Genomic DNA, 16,662 nt, shown 5'->3' on the forward strand with positions numbered 1-16,662 from the left:
TATTTGTCCATCACCATAATTATGTCATTTCTTTTGAATGTGGTTTACATCCACGTAAACATCTGATATGCCCAACTAGTCATTCAAAATTTCACTTTCATATACTCATTTTAAGATGAACTTATCCCCATCCGTCATGGCCATCTCATCATTCCACACCATGACTTAAAGGCACACTTTTTGTTAAATTTGGTGAATATCTCCTCATGTTTAGTTAGCCATCCATTCTTTGTGTGCAGTCACCAACTTTATGCACTTATTTAGATACTGTATAAAATTATACAGAGATGCCACTTTACCCCGTCCCCATGTAATGTATGTAAATTTATCTGAACATGCTAATGTTAAGTTATTATAAGGAATGTGCTAATGTTAAGTTATTATAAAGGAGGATAAAGACCTCAATCGCTGCAGTTTGGGAAACTTAAACCTCAGAAAAGTTGCAGAACATCATTCAGACAGGCTTGGGATCATGTTATCAAAGTGCCTGAACTGCAGATAATTTATTGCTCTTGTTTATTAATCCACACTATAGAAACTTTGAGGCAGCAAAGCAGACATTACATTTATTAAAGATTACATTGTTAGATGTGCTACAGAGATAGGAGAGGACAGTGCAGAGGCCTAAGGCTCAGATAGAGGAAGCTGAGCAGCATGAACCTGTGAAATTCGTTTCACAGGCTTAAAGGAAATTATAGACGACAGCATTATCGTCACCAGGTAGAATAAGGCTAACGTCACCTGCAGTGGCTTAATTTTGTTCTCTTTCCTTGCTGGAAAGCATTTTAATAGATTAGCTTTTGTGCAATAGTTGATAAAAGCAGCATTCTGTCATGAATCACATGTTAATTAATCCAGGAAAGATTTATTAAATATCTGTGAATGCCCTTTCAGAGTGTGGAAGTGCACAGGTGGCATTTTATATGATGTATTCTTACAATATATTCTGCCATGGCTCCAAAACCACCACTTATTTTCTCAAAGGTATCCACCGGTTGAGCTCTTGAAGTATCTGAGGTTGTTATTCGTAAACTCTGGAGCGCATATGAGTTTCCTGCTAAAAACTTTGCTTTTTTGCATTTCTTGCAAGTTTTATTTCTGATCTGATCACTTTAGTCAGGAAGTAAAATTGTACTTTTCCCTTTACGTCATAAACTAGAAGCAGTAAATCCCATTTTTAAAGAGATCAAGCCAATAAATACAGCAGTAATATTTGCTGTGAGCCTTCGAAGCAGCAGAGTTAACTCTTCCAGCTGTGTTTTCCACTGAACCACTGTCATAAAACCAATGTTTCTTCCTTACAGTGTATCTAGTCTCCATGTGAAGGACATGTCATCATGTTAAGTGTTAACAGGCATTAAGCAAGGCTTTACACACACAGTTTTTTTTCCAATCTTTCCATCCATGCTATCTATATGCTTGACTCAAGAGTAAACAAGTGAACTGTACTCCTCAGATTTTCTTGGTCCATCACACAACTCGGTTGTTCTTTTGTAATCTACAGACCTCCACACATGACTCTGTGGTGAACAATGGTGCTGAGCTAAGTTGCTGGTTTTCAGGCTCAATCTTTCCAAATGAAGGTAGCTCCTACTGTATGACCATAGATCTTTTAACCAACTCAGCCTGCACATCAGCACTTATGTCCAAAATTTAACACTGTACTGTACTGTTCATGCCCCTAAGGGCTGATAGGAACAACCGTAGTGTCTAACTCACTGCTCTGTGTTAAATTTGTATCCACGAATAAAACCCTGAACTGTCCCTCCATTGTATGCTGTGTTATGTGAAAGCCATTGTAAGCATTCATAGCTATGTGTTTTAGGTCAGCAGCAAAGTATTATCATTATATTCTGTGACATCAAAGCACTTAAGTGCCTTCGGTCTCTGCCATTATGCCCGACTAAGTCTCTTTTGTGACCTCATATAAATTCTTATCCGGTGCATTTCGATTTCTCACACAAAGTGTGAGAAATCGAAATGTGTGCAAGAATGGAAAAGGTCAGGACCCGAACTGCCTGGCTTACGACACTGGAGTTCTCTGAAATGATGCGTTTGTATGATTTCATTGTATGGAGACACTGAATGAATCATACGTGGCACTAAATGTCAGCCTTCAAGATTAGCTTCTGCATATCAACGAGCTAGAGGCTGCACAGTGGAGTAGTGGTTAGCACTTTCGCCTTGCAGCAAGAAGATCTTTCTGCATAGAGTTTGCATGTTCTCCCTGTGCATGCGTGAGTTTTCTCCGGGCACTCCGGCTTCCTCCCACAGTCCAAAAATATGCTGAGGTTAATTGGTTACTCTAAATTGCCCGTAGGTGTGAATGTGAGTGTGATTGTGTGTCTGTATATGTAGCCCTGCGACAGACTGGCGACCTGTCCAGGGTGTCCCCTGCCTTCGCCCGAGTCAGCTGAGATAGGCTCCAGCACCCCCCGCGACCCTAGTGAGGATAAAGCGGTGTATAGAGAATGGATGGATGGATATCAACGACCTAAATTGTCCACTAGTTTGTTAAAGTCCTCTCTGAATTGATATGCTGATGTTCTCTATATTATATCACCATCTTTCATTTAAACAATATAGCAATAATTCCTGCTTGCATAACAATCCTACATAAACATAAATTCTGCCCCAAGCTGTCACTGCAGCTATCAAGTTTAGGCTCTGCTTTGGCAATTAAAAAAAAACTAAAACTAAAAAAATACCACAGATGAATTCACGTTATCCTCAGATTTTTTTTTGTACATACAATGACAAATAGTAAAAGTACAAAAAGTTTCTTTGGTGAGATCATGCTCCAGTCAAGTCTTTGATACCAGCAAATGAAATATTCAGTTCATTTGTTGAGTTTAATTAACTTCATGGAGTTAGAAGAGAACAAAAGCGAAGTCATACTCTGAACATGAAACTGCTGAATAACCCAGAGCGATTCCAGTTTGGTTTCTCAATGGCTGCATGTGTATCTGTATATGTTTTTCTGAATAGTAAGGTCACAGCGTAGTTGTATTGTTGCACAGTATGTACGTTTTAGCCTTGCAATGACAATATCATGTAATTGGAATTGGCAACAGCATCATGGAGAGAAGGATTTCATAGCTTGGTATTCATCAAGTTGAAAACTTATCTCCACTTTGGTTTCCTTTTAATCAGCATGGCTTCCCCACAGTCATATACAAAGACATTCAAATTAGACGTTGTAGGAGAAAAAGGATGGTTGAATTTTAGACTTTTGGACAAACAAGAAGCTGAGAATAATATTCTTTGTTTCTGAAGTAAAAGCTGATATGGTTTCTTAGCCAAAGTGAAGTCTGTGGTTCTAGTGTAAATAACAATGCTCCACTTTTATATTTATTGTGCATCTACTGCTGTTAGAAATATATTTATGTTTTATATCTCCTAAAGAAATGCCCCTGGGAGGATAACCAGACTGTTAAATATAAGAATTTGGAGCAGAAATCTGCTTTCAAAACAGAACTTTTGGATTTTTTTTCCACTACATTCATAGCAGAATAAAACTACATGCCATTCATCTGGTGTTGGCAAGAAATTCAGCACCATTCAGCCACCAGCCACAAAGCACAAACAGCCCTTTTTCCTCCTGCAGCAGCAGTCATTAAGGCATCTTATGACTTTCCTGCCCAAACTGGGAATTATTTTCTGTTTGTCAATGACGATTACTCTAATTTGACCTCACGTCTCTTTGCTGTTTTTGTGAAAAGGGTTTCCCTATTCACCACTACCCGTGTGAGGAAGCACTATTTTGGGCCTGTGCAGTTGTATAAAGACGCATGTTATCGCCCTGTCTGAGCCTTATACACAGACACAATTCATCAACAGGTGTGGGAGGAAATATATTTTTTTCCTCTCCCTCTGCAGAAGGATGTTGCGTTCGGAGTGTGTGGGGTATGTGTGAGAGAACAAAAGTCGCTGGCAAGGGGTATTCAGCCTGCAGGAGGATTTCCTTGCTCAGCAGAGGAAAGAAGAGAAGGAAGCCTTGATACAGCTGCTCGTGCAGAAGCATTTGTACAGCTGAATTAACTGCACTTCTTTAATAAATGTTAATGTTTGACAGTGATCAGTAAATTCAATTATGAGTAGAATTTGCTTATATTTAATATTCCCCTTCACAGTTTGTTTTTATATAAGAAATCTGCACATGAAAAATAATGTAAGTCTGTTTTAATTTTTCTTCTATAGCATTTAGGCTATTGTGAGCCACATCTTAAGGATACAAAACTTGTCTCTTACAATAAACAGTCAGGAAAAGTTCAAGTACAGCAGCTGCATTGACAACGATTCACGTAGAGTCATAAAATGTACTTTGAGGAGAGATTAAAGTTGCAGCTTTGACTTGCTGGTGTGACTTGAATTGGGGCTTAGGATAATAGGGCAGATGCAGACATATTAGTGCTGTGTTGATTTGTAATGGTTTTCTTTAATCTCTGATACCTTTCATTTGAAAATTGGGATGCTTGGCCTTGCCATCAGCAATATTTTATATATTTTTCCAACATCATGCTTCAATCCCCTTGAAGGATGTTTTATGTAAAACATGCTTTTTGTGCTCTGGAAAGACATTTAATCAAGATTAACCTTGGTATTTTAGTAGCCAATGGTCTAGCTTTGTGAGGTTCCATAATGGAAGACAATTATAGCACTCCTTTCAGTGCCGAGAATCTGCTCTTATGGAGAAAAAAAACTTTTTTTTTTAGGCATATTGCAAGAATTTTTGGGGTGGATTTTTTCAAAGGACTTGTAAAGGGAAATGTCTTTTCATGTAAGTTTTTTTTTTCTTACTTTTTATCACGAAGCCTGCTTTAAGTTGACTTTTTGTTGAATTTAAGATGTAACTCTTGCTTTGTATTGGGAAAAAAAGGTTAACATTGGGGAAATAATCAACGAAATGTTCTCATTTTTAATAGACCAAGGAGATCTTTTGAGAAAATCCTGGGTGAGTGGCCTAAATGTACACCTTTTTCAGAATTAGCGAGATTTTTATAGATTAATTGGCTAATTGTGTGTTCCAGTAGTTTAGCTCTTATTTAGCTTATTTATTTTATTGCCTAAAATGGGACCTCAAGCTTCTGTCTCAGCGTGCTTCATGTTCTGCTCAGCAGAAAAAAAAAAAGCTGGAGATGTGGCAGCAGGGGAGTACTGCTCTTGTGAATGTTCATTCATGGCTTTCGGAGCATGGCACACTTGAGTATCCTCACATTGTCTGCTGAGAAAGTGCAGAGAAAATAGTTTTCCTGGGTGGTCCGACTCATTATACACTCTGCACTTCTTGATTTACGGCTCACAGTTCAACTGCTGCCAATTAACATGAAAACACGCAACAAGGAGGGAAAAAAAGGAAAATATAGAGAAGGAGGAGGAGGAGGAGGAGGCCTCCGAGTTTCCTTCTGCTGGCACAAAACTGAGTCAGGATGAACCTGCCCTCCACGTCAAGGTAGGAATCTATTAAAAACTTCCAGAGTATGGCCTGAAAATGATCCAGCCTCAGAGATAGCACTATGTATTTATTTTCTCTGTTACTTATTAAAAGTAGGAGTAAAAAAGTGCAAAAGTAGTGAGCTAGCTGAGCTTTCTTCACCTTTTAGGAAAAATGTCTGGTAGAAAGATGCATCTTTACAGTTTAAAAAATAGTTCGAGCTTTTATAACAAGGGGGAAAAAATCATATTCTTCAGTTTATCTTTGTAGATAAAATAAATGCATGTTTGAAATGTCACTACAGGAGGTTTTTATTTCTCATCTACTTTCTGATTTATGAAATTTATTACAATTCATAAATTGCAATTCATAAGTGAGCTTTGCTGATAAGTCATATTTAGCCTGTTAGTATTCTTCTTTTAGTGTCATGTGTTGTATTAAAACCTGTGTGAATGATCATGAAAATAGAAAACATACAACCATTTGTGTTCTGAAATTTGCCCCATAGTTCTTCATAGACGCCCAAATTATTGTGAACTGAATTATTCTGCACCTTCAAGAGTCATGAAAAGCAAATTGATGTAAATATAGTTACTTTATTTCTGACATAAACCCATTCCAATTTATTTCATCTCGTGCTGACTCATATAATCCATTTGAAAGGAGATCTGCAGCCATATCCGCTCAGAAATGTTATTATTGGCTTTTACATGCTCCTTATATCTATACATGCTTTTTTTTTTTTTTGGCCGTATCAGATAATCTATTTTTGTTGTCACTGAGGGTGAACATTCATCCATCGAAGCTCTGTGTCTCAGTGTCTGCAAAGTAATTCCTTTCTTTTTCTTTGCATTCATCCCAGCCAAAGCAGCAGCGCTCTGTCGAGGTCATGCACTGTCGCACGGTGCCCTGTGACCTTGTCAAAAGCAATCACTGCGGTAACACACGCCTGGCCTATAGTTTTCCTCTCATCTTAAGACATAATCTCTATAATTGGTGTCAAAGTTGGAGTCCTTATGGTGAAAGTCCTGAAAAATGCCCACACAGACAGACGCGCTCACTTGTTGACACTCAGAAACGAAACAAATGAAAACGGGGGGCCTCGTCAGTTGGGCTGCTGAAACTTGTTAATCTTCAGTGTGAGGGGTGTTACCTCAGACCCTCCAGCCACTCCAGTCTGACAGGATCCCTAGACTTAAGTCAGTCCCGTCTGACCCCTCAGACTATTCACTCTTTCCACCTGCTCAGCCTCAACAACTCACAACAAGTTGTGAGGAGATTTGCTTTTAATCTCAAAGTGCTTACACCTTGAGGAAGAAATGAATCTCATCGTGGAATGTCAAACCTCCTTGTTCATTTGGTCCAAATAAGGGTTGCTTGATATCTACTGTTTATTATCATTATCCTTTCATCTACTTATTTTAGGCACAATTAATCAGTTGTTTAGTCTCTAGAACGTCAGCTAATTCTAAAAATGCCCCTTCAAATTTCCCTGAGCCCAAGGTGACATCTTCAGATTGCTTGTTTTATGTGACAAAACTCAAGGTATTCAACTGCAACTGAATGGAGTAAAGCAGCAAATCGTCGCATTGCAGAACCAGAAGATATTTTGCTTTTTTTTATCTTGAAAAATGACAAAACTGAAAATCCTCAAACAGGTTGTTGAATAGCTTTCTGTCAGTCGATAAATCTATTATTCCAGGGGTCCTTTCACCTCTAATCATGTTTTATATATACTCAGTTTCGACCATATTTTCTACCAAAGCAATAATCATTTTAATGTCTGTGGTTGCATAGATCCTTTGTAAGGTTATCACTGAGCATGGCTGCTTTGTGGCAACATCACATTTGCAGAATTTTCACATGAAGCTTTTAGACTTGACTGGAATTTATTTCACTGAAATGGGTGAGGTATGTAAAAGTTTGACGTGTATATTGTGTGCCAAATGTATGCAGTGCAATGAAAAAAACTCTTGCAATCTCTTCAACCTTTCTAAACATTGTGCTCACTTGTGGAGACTGTTTAAGAGCTTTACAGTGACTTTGGAGGTCCCAGTTGTTGTATAATGTTGAAAGATGTCTTTAATATGTAGCATTCCCTCACTTAAATCAATGTAGTGGGCAAAACATTAAACGTAGCAGTGAAGTAAAACAGAAAATGTTCATGAAGTTGAAGAAAAAGCTATTTAAAACATTTTAACCTTCAGAAAAGCAGGATTACTTGCATTAGATTGCATAGGTTGTAGGTTAGCTTTGGTTGTTCTTACTGTAGAGGATTCCTTATAGAGTAATATAGGATTTTAACCATATGAAGCCCTGACCTTTAATACCTGATATATAAGAAGATAAACTGGACAGCAGTGAGCTTCAGCTGACTGTTTAACATAGCATGCTGAATGATGATCTCTTATTTCTACAGCTGCTGTGATGTTTAATAACATGAGCTGGGTTCATGAATGACTCTGATGTTTGCACCTACAGAGAAAAGGTGTTGTTGTTTGTTGAGAAGGCCTCGGTTCACCATCAGGGTCACATGAGCCAACGCTGCATCCCGGCCTTCAGGACACAAACCCGGAGCACACGCCTGAATATCACTGCGAAGAGGTCAGCCCTTTTTTCTTCTACTTGTGACCTCTCAGAGGACTCACGCTTTATTGAGGGGTCTCCCGGGGATGACCGTGAAAACGGGACCCCAACTTAAACCAATTAAATCACTGAATAGATGTCCATAAGAAGGATAAACGGAAACCTTGAGGGATTCGAAGACACATCAGCTTCTGACATAAATCGTAAGTGACATGACCAAAATGATAAAGGAGCATGACATAAAAATGACCAAAGAAAGCCACTGGTAGGCTATTTTTTATTTTATTTTTTTTACAAGACGTAGCACAGTGCAGCCTTCTCAAACCACAATTAAACCAAAGGGTGTTTTAAATGTTCTCTTTCACCTGAATGCTCCTCACCTATGGCCACAGGAGAGCAGTGAGCAGTAAAAAGGGGAAAGCCAAATGAATGTGGAAAACACACATTAATAAAACAGGAAATCGGGGTCTAAAAAGTGCAAATAATCACTGGATGTGAATGTGTCCATTGAAGCACTCTTTTGGGTGCTAGCCCGATGCTCCCACTAATGGCCTGTTTCACTGAAGTAGGACCAGGAATGCTAACCTTCTCAATGCTTCACAACTCAGGACAAGCATTGCTGCGCTCCCATTCGTGTTTGTGTGTGCCTCGCTGTCATTATCCTCTCTGTAGAAATAAAAAAAAAGGAGAGAGAACTCATTCTAGCATACTCTCCCATCCTGTAATGAACAGACTCTACATATTTATGTTTTTTACCAGAGAACACTTGAAACACAAGAGGGGTTAAAGTAAAGAGTGGGGAGGTCTTTTGGACCATTTTCAATATTTCCCCCCTCTGTGCCCCACAGGCCAAGTGAGGGGTTGGTTCTTTACAATAGTCAGGTGACCAAAGGAAAATAGTGTGGCCTTAACAAGCCCAAATTTAAAAAGAACATCATTTTCATTATGCAGTCAAACACAATTACAAGCAAATGTTTTCTCTGTGGAGCTGCCCCTGCTTTCAGGGTCTTTGTCCCTCGCTCCTTAGTGTGTGCAGAGAAAGGCCCCAGTGGTCAATGGGCAGCTGAGTGGCGTGTTCAGCGGAGGCCCACATCCTCAGCCCCCGGCGCAGAATGCATTTTGTTGGAGGAGCAACCATACATTCTGAGCAGATTTGTTGAATTAGAGAGCGCAGCGGGAGATGGGGAAGCGGGGGGTAAAGTGATGGGGAGGACTTGTTGCTAGGTGACTGACATACAACTGCAGCATGCCAGTTTTCAGAGCTTGGCACTCCTTGTCTGTTTCCCCCTTTTTTTTTTTGTTTTGTTTTATTTTCTTCCTTATCACCCCCCCCACCCCCACCCCCACCCCTTGCTCTCCCCCCTCCACCACCACCACCACTCCACCCTGCCATCAATTCACTTATCATCCACAGCCCTCCTCGTTGCTGAAGTGTGGATAATAAAATGAAGAGAAAATAGACAAAACAGGGTGAACGATGGGGGATTCTACACTACACCTCTTGCACCTACTAAGAACCTAGTCATCAGCTTTTCAACCTGGAAAAACCTCACTGCTGCTGCTGCTGCTAACTGCCGAGGTAAAAGAGGAAAATATGCTTTTATGGGAGAAAGTAAAGGTAGATCCCCTCTTTCTAATGTGCCAGTTACTGTAGAATCTGACATAAAGCATTAGCCTCATGGAGACACTTTGCGCTATCAGCAAAAAAAAAAAAAAATCTTTTCCTGTGGCTGGTAAGTGACACACAAGGACAGGCAGGATTTCTCTGAACCCCCACCTCCTTACAGGCATCTACTTAGGATGTTTGCCATTTCAAACACTGGTATTTTCAAAGATAGTCTACACTGTTTATGTTTTAGGTTAATTTCATATTATCTTTTAATTCTAGCCCAATATTGAGGTCATTGGACATTTTATTTTCCACTGACTCATTGAATTTTCCTGAGCAAACACTTCTCTCCTCATTCCGTATGTGTCTTGTCTATTTCCTGACTTAGCAGTCTGACCACTTCCTGTCACTGCATCTCAAGCATCTTAGCCCCAAACAGCCACATCTGACCCTTCAGCAGACAGACATTAAGAAAGTAGCTGTAGAAATATTGGAAATTGAGTCAACAAGTATTTAGGTAACTGTAGTGAAGTAATCTCCAATCATAATCCAGCAGATTGTGCAAGACAGTAGGCAGTTGTATATTTAGCTTTATAAGATATTCCTTCTCACTCAGAGCCACATGCATGACATGCCTATGAATTTTTATGATCATTTTTAGGTATATGTTTGCAGCACTTCTGTCTTCAAGGGTATAAATGCATAAAGAGAAGTGACTGCAGCTGCTGGTGCTGCTGACTATGGAGAGGCCTTACCCGCACACTTCATCTCTCCGTTTGTCTGGAAACGTATTACATCTTTGAACATCGCGTATTCATTCCAAGCCAGCATAGGGGTTTAGAGACTCAGGGTCATCGGGATTTTAGATTTCCCCCTCGGTGTCGCATTTATTCAAAGCTCCGTCTGAAGGTCAAAACCGAATACACCCAAACGAAGAAGCCATTGTTGATCTGTTTCTCCACCTTGTGCCTCCCTATTCCTTTTCACCAAGGAAGCATCTTTCTTTCTTTGTGCTGCCGGGGGCTTATGAGACTATCAGAGCACACCTGTGCCCTGAGGAAAATTCCCTTGCTCTCTGTAAAGCTGTATTATTCAGCACAAGGCCATGACAGTCAGTGTTTCTAAAAGCATTCGGAGCATTGTAAATGGTGATGCTAAAAACTGTCAGGAACCCACTGAGGTACGAAAAAGAGAAAGATACTGTATACAATGGCATCCCTTTATATGTGGGAGGCTGACTAACTGTCAGGAACAAGATATAGGCTTCACATTTGCTAGTAAAATCACCTCTGATATAGCTTCCATTAGCTAAAGAACCGGACATATGTTGTTTTCATGGAGGAAGTCAAACCACTTGTGGCATTATTGCACATTTTCCACTAAGTTTTCTCGTCTTTTTTGGATATTTATAGTGATTTTAGTGATTGTCTCTTTTTTGGCTATTGTGTTGTTGTTGTTTTTTTTTTAAATTATCCTGTTGAGTCAGCACTGCATGTGACTCAGTTAAAGAGTTGATTGGGCATGTCTCATTAAACTAAACAGAAAACAAAAACTGTAATATTGAGCGATTACATTTGCAGCGCTTTGCTAAATTCTGTTTAATTCAGTGTTAGTGTTATTCATTTGTTATTATTTATTGGCTGTTAAAAATGGATGTGGAATTAGGGGGGAATGAACATGAAAATGCATCAAAATTACAGATATTATAGGAATTATTTAATGAATATTTAAGCAATAAGACTATAGAAATCTCACAAATCCATGAATAAAAAACAATACAATTTTATGTCATATTTCAATTCAGTTAGCTAAACTGCGTTTTTTCAGGTTTTTTTTTCTTTTGTCTGTTCACAGGTTGTGCAAATGTGCATGTTTTAAATCAAACTGAATTATTTTTTGTACCTGACAAAGAAAGAGCGACGGCTATTGATCAGCTCAGCTCAAACCCTGTGTTTGGACTTGTTTTGGCTGAAAGAATTAGCAGCCGCATCTCTCTGGCAAGGCTCCACACAACTTCTAAGATAAGATGGCATTAACAGTGTCTAGTTTTTTTCTGGCTCAGCCTCCCTGCTGCTATCAGTGCTGCCGTGCTGCCTTGTGCCAAATAGTTTGGCAGGATGTTAATGAACCTGAGTGCTGATCAACAACAAACTTATGTCACATTTTTTACTAGCATATTAGCTGATTTCATGCATTTATCTCCCTTTCATGACTGAATCCAACCTTTATATCTAATTTAAAAGAGATTTTTTTCTCAAAATGACTGAGAATGACACATTAATGTCTTGCTCTGGCTGGTTTCAGGATTCATGAGTTAACACTGCCTTATCAGCATCACCACAGCTCACCACACACATGATCCTTTTATTAATCACATCCGGTGATCTTTTCTTTGATATTGTTGTTTCTTCTTGTTAGAAAATCCACTGCTGACTTTTGTGTCTTAAAGCTTGCTCATTTACATTGACCCGAATCCCCAGCATGTCTGTTAAGTAGAATGATTTAATCTTCCCTGGCAGGAGCACCCAGAGCACCCCTCTGCTTACCCTCCAAACATGCATTTTTAATCAGTATATTAAGATGTCACATAACAGTCTGAGCTCATCAGCAGTGCCGCTGGCCATAGCAGATATGGATTCAGCTGTTTAGAGCAGTATGAAACCCAGGCTGCAGGCTACAGGGGAATAATCACTGAAAGATGATGTGTAAAACGTGTTTTTCCTGTACGAGTAGCCATACCACGAGTGACGATTCAGCTGCAAATAAAATGCCATCTTTGTGTCTTTTCAAAAGGCTTTTCGTGGATGTTAGATTTACAGTGCGGCAGAGAAGAGCAGGGACCAGCGAGGAAATCATTTGACTCATCTTCTCAAGGTCCCTGAAGTCTCCACAGGGCCTTGTCCTTGTAGCACAAGACTGCTGATGCCACGCAGCGCACTGAGAGGACTGCGCACGGATAAATATTTGAGTATGTGTGAGTGGCGAAAGCGAGATGACTCTCAGCCTGTCACTTGTGTTTGGAGTCTTGGCATCAAGCAGAGACCTGCTCAGTGACACCCGGTAACTCAAGCAATGACATCAACACACACACACACACATATACTTTCCTTCTGCACCACCCCTCTTCTGTGTGTCGCACAAACACACACACACAAACACACAAACAGCCCTGTCAGCTAACTCCTGTCAGAGGCATCACCCTCTAGGTACACTGGTGAGCTTTGTGCACACAGTGATCAGGCAGCTCGCCAGCTCTGCCTTCTCCTGCCTCTACCTAGACGACTCCCTTCATCCTAATCAGCTCTGTCAGGATGGCATTTGACATAAGCCATCAATAAAGCACAGCTGACAGACATTAAAGAGTCCAGAAATCCAGGATATCCACAGCCTGGACTCCTCATAGTGGAGACATCTTCTAAATCTGAGTTGGTGCTCCATTTTAAACCAGCAGGCAGATTATTACATACAAGTTTAGGCCCTAATAGTTGTCATATATACAATTTCATCCAAATCTTCAAGCAGATTTCACCCTGATGCAGTTGTTTGCTGTAGATTTTGCAGGATTTAAAATAATATTTTATGTCCAATGACAAAAATGTATTGTTTTTTCATTTCAAAACACATTAAATGGATGAAAATGAATATGCTCCTTGATTAGAAAATAGCAACCAACCTTAGGCAATGAAAACATCCTCTCTTTTCAATAAACCCTGAGTGTAATTGTGCTGCATTGTACGCAGAAGCTCTTCTGTGGTGTGAGCCTCGCCGCAGCTCGCAGATTGCTGCTCATCTGTGGTTGGCACTAATAAACACTAGGTTGAAGAAACAATTCTGTTTTATGGACGCTAATCAACCTAAAGAAGTCTTTTTGATAGTATAGGAGCCATGAGAGTACATTTTACTATAAAGTAATTTCTGCCTCAGGGTGAATCCGCTGTGAGGGGGCTTAGTGTGAATCGTTTACCCAAGCTAATAGATACAATTTAGGACTGTGTTTTTATTTTATTTTTCTCTCTCCCTCTCTCTGTCAAATTGCCTGAATGTGTGGAGTGTAATACTTAGAAGTAAATGCACGGCATTTATCCTGCACGTCGTACTGTATACATACAAGAAAGAAGAAGTGTTTGTAGCACTGTTGTTGCTGTTTTTTTTTTTTCCTCTTTCTTCTTTCCTACTCACATACAACACATTAAATCACACACATCTTAAAGAGATACGTGTAAAGGTCACTGCAGAAAAAGCTGTGATAGTGCAGACAAAAGAGCAAAGTATGTTGCTAGAGGAGACATTTATTGACAGTCGTGTGTGTGTGTGTGTGTGTGTGTGTGTGTGTGTGTGTGTGTGTGTGTGTGTGTGTGTGTGTGTGTGTGTGTGTAGGAGCTGAGGGTCTTAGACAATGTGAAGTGGAGGTGAGGCCCAGGCGGCTTTGCTGCGGCGTTGTGACCTGTGCCCAGACTCACGCATCATGTAGCTCCCTGGCGCCAGAGGACCTCCTGACTGTGATGAGTTTTGACTCCTGTCACCTTCGGGTGTCGTCAAGATCCTATGACATGGGCAGTATTTTTTATTTTCTTCTTTTTTTTAAGGAGATGGTGACCACTGTCTCCACTGGTGAAGAAAGCAGTGAGGAGACTATGGGGAACATTTCTGGACAGAATCAAGACAAGAGGTTTGGTGTAGGTGTGTATTCCTAGTAAGACGCTATTCACAGAGGCTTTCTTTTTGTTACTGGCAATAATGGTGTTACAGTCACAAACTTTCAATGTACCAGTATAATACTAGACCTCAATAACTGACTGAATTGTGATCATTTAGTTGTTATGTAAAAGTGAAGTCTTCATTCTTTTCTATTGCCAGCCTCTTGTATTGTAATGTGTGTCAGTGAACAAAACAGATAAAGGGACACGGAGATAGTGTGTGGGTGGCTGCAGAGGAAGGTCTAAAGACCAAGCATTCAAACAACCCACCTGTTTTGACAGTTTGACTGTTGTGGCATCAATGCACGACATTCACTGAGAGCTTGTCTCTCTCTCTCTCTCTCTCTCTTTTAAAAATATATCTTCTCATACAGCACTCAGGTTTGACAACTGGACCGTTGTGTGGCGTCTTGGAAAATACTACGCTTTACACAGTTTACTTCCATTCACTGCTACACTTGATGTTTGTGGCTAAAAACTAGGAAGTGACTGAAAACTACTGGAGGCCAATTTGTAGAAAGTGTTCAATTTCAATTCCATGCATGTTGTATAATTACCTGGCTGGCATTTTAGCTCTAACAGCAAAATGCTGCCTCATACACACAATCACTTTGTTGTACAAGTGCTATAGGTGATGCATGCATTTGTTCATTTGCAATTTCTGCCCGCTATTGCTCTACCTCTTACACAAACACTCACAAACACAGGTTATATAAAGCGCTGCCGTGTGCACCATGCACTCTCCCTAGTTTCATTTAGCCCTTTATCTGGCCAGAAATTGACTGCATTCAAGAGTGGAATGGATGTAATAATTGCATGCACTCTATAACATGCTCCGCAAATGTGTTTCTGAAAAAAAAAGGGTAGGTTTCAAGGTATTCCTAATGGCTTTCTGCCAAGGATTCGAGGTTCTCTCTCACTGTATTGTTTGTTTCCAACAGCCAAATGTAGTCCCATCGCTTACATTTGAGACCTGCAGGGAAGATGAAACATTGAGATTCTGGGGAAAAAAAAAAAAAAAGAAACCTTCGATATGGGATCTCACTTTTGTGTTGCATGACAATAGCAGGATTCAATGAAGTTACATTTGCAGGCCACAGATGGTTGGTAAAGCCTTTTGTAATATGTAGAAGCACTGCAGAGATTTACACAACAGAAAATCTCTTTGACCAAGGTACAGTGCCTTTGTGTGTCCTCACCGTGTACATGATGCACTGTTCTGTGGTTAAATGACTCTTTTCATATTAGCATTGGGAATGTACACTCCATTATGAATATTCAGTGCTGCTGTCATGTCTCAGCTCTGAAATAGGCATTATGCATTTACATATTCCATACACCGTTCCAATATGAATTGGCTTAGTAGATATAAGGTCAAATATCATGTGCACTGATTACAATAACAGTAGTTTGGCTGTGCTGCATATTAGATGCCCTGTGAAACAAAAGCTTGGGGGAATAGTATGTGTGTCAGGGCAGGGCTGGCATGTGTGTGCGCCCCCACACTGACTGCTGTAGTGTTCTGGCTCTCCTCTATCCGTGTCAGCAGGGCCTTGTGACTGAAAGGCACTGGATTACGTACACTAGGGGCCAATGGGTCACTGGATAAGAAGTCTTCTCTGTTACCACAAATCCACAGATTAAACGTAGCATCGAGAGCTAGTGCTGCCCCCAGGGGCAAATGGGTCTGAAAACACAACTCTGAGAGAGCTTTGGCTTAACCCTTCTGTCACCGGAGCCACGAGGCAACATATGAGTGGAGTGACTCCTGAAGCAGGCCTTTTAAATACAGCCGGGTCATCCAGGGGTTGTTGGTGGTGTTGCTGACATGATATCTTAATTGGAAAGTTAATCCTGCGCCGGGACAGCTGACTGGAAGTTAAAACGCTCTGTTGTGCAGGGAGAAGTCAACAAAACAGCTCAGTGAAGCAGGCGGCAGTGAGAACAGACACAGAAATGTTTGAATCATCCATCTTCGCAGAGCAGAAGTGCCCCAGGCAATTAACAATATACTGGCATTGTTTCCGTACACTGCCTGATTTCTCTTGATGCTGTTTGAGTGCTGTTTCTACACAAACAGATCAGAAGATATTTACAGTAAAAGAGCACTGAGGTGATATGATGCGTTTCTGAGTCGGATTGACATTTACCAGTGGTGTTTATTGTGAGCAAACTCTTTGTTGTGCCTGTTTGCGTACATCTCACTGGGCTCATGGACATGAGGAGCATCAGTGATGCAGGGGGAGAGCAGATGGGGAGAGGAAGGTACTGTAGGTCTGTATGGGATAGTGGCAGGATGGCTGTTGGTGACAGGCTCTTGTAGCGTCTCGTCTGCT

At 40.4% G+C, this 16,662-nt stretch overlaps 1 long non-coding RNA gene across 1 annotated transcript; it reads left to right on the top strand.

Moving 5' to 3' along the window:
* The first annotated feature begins 5,200 nt into the window (after positions 1–5,200).
* On the top strand, positions 5,201–13,154 carry LOC127536163 (uncharacterized). Its single transcript, XR_007945153.1, has 3 exons — positions 5,201–5,452; positions 7,916–8,038; positions 12,423–13,154. It is a non-coding gene; the product is annotated as an uncharacterized LOC127536163 (long non-coding RNA).
* The last annotated feature ends 3,508 nt before the right edge of the window (positions 13,155–16,662 follow it).

This window comes from Acanthochromis polyacanthus, chromosome 1 (assembly GCF_021347895.1).
Source record: "Acanthochromis polyacanthus isolate Apoly-LR-REF ecotype Palm Island chromosome 1, KAUST_Apoly_ChrSc, whole genome shotgun sequence".
In the NCBI taxonomy this organism is placed as follows: Eukaryota; Metazoa; Chordata; class Actinopteri; family Pomacentridae; genus Acanthochromis; species Acanthochromis polyacanthus.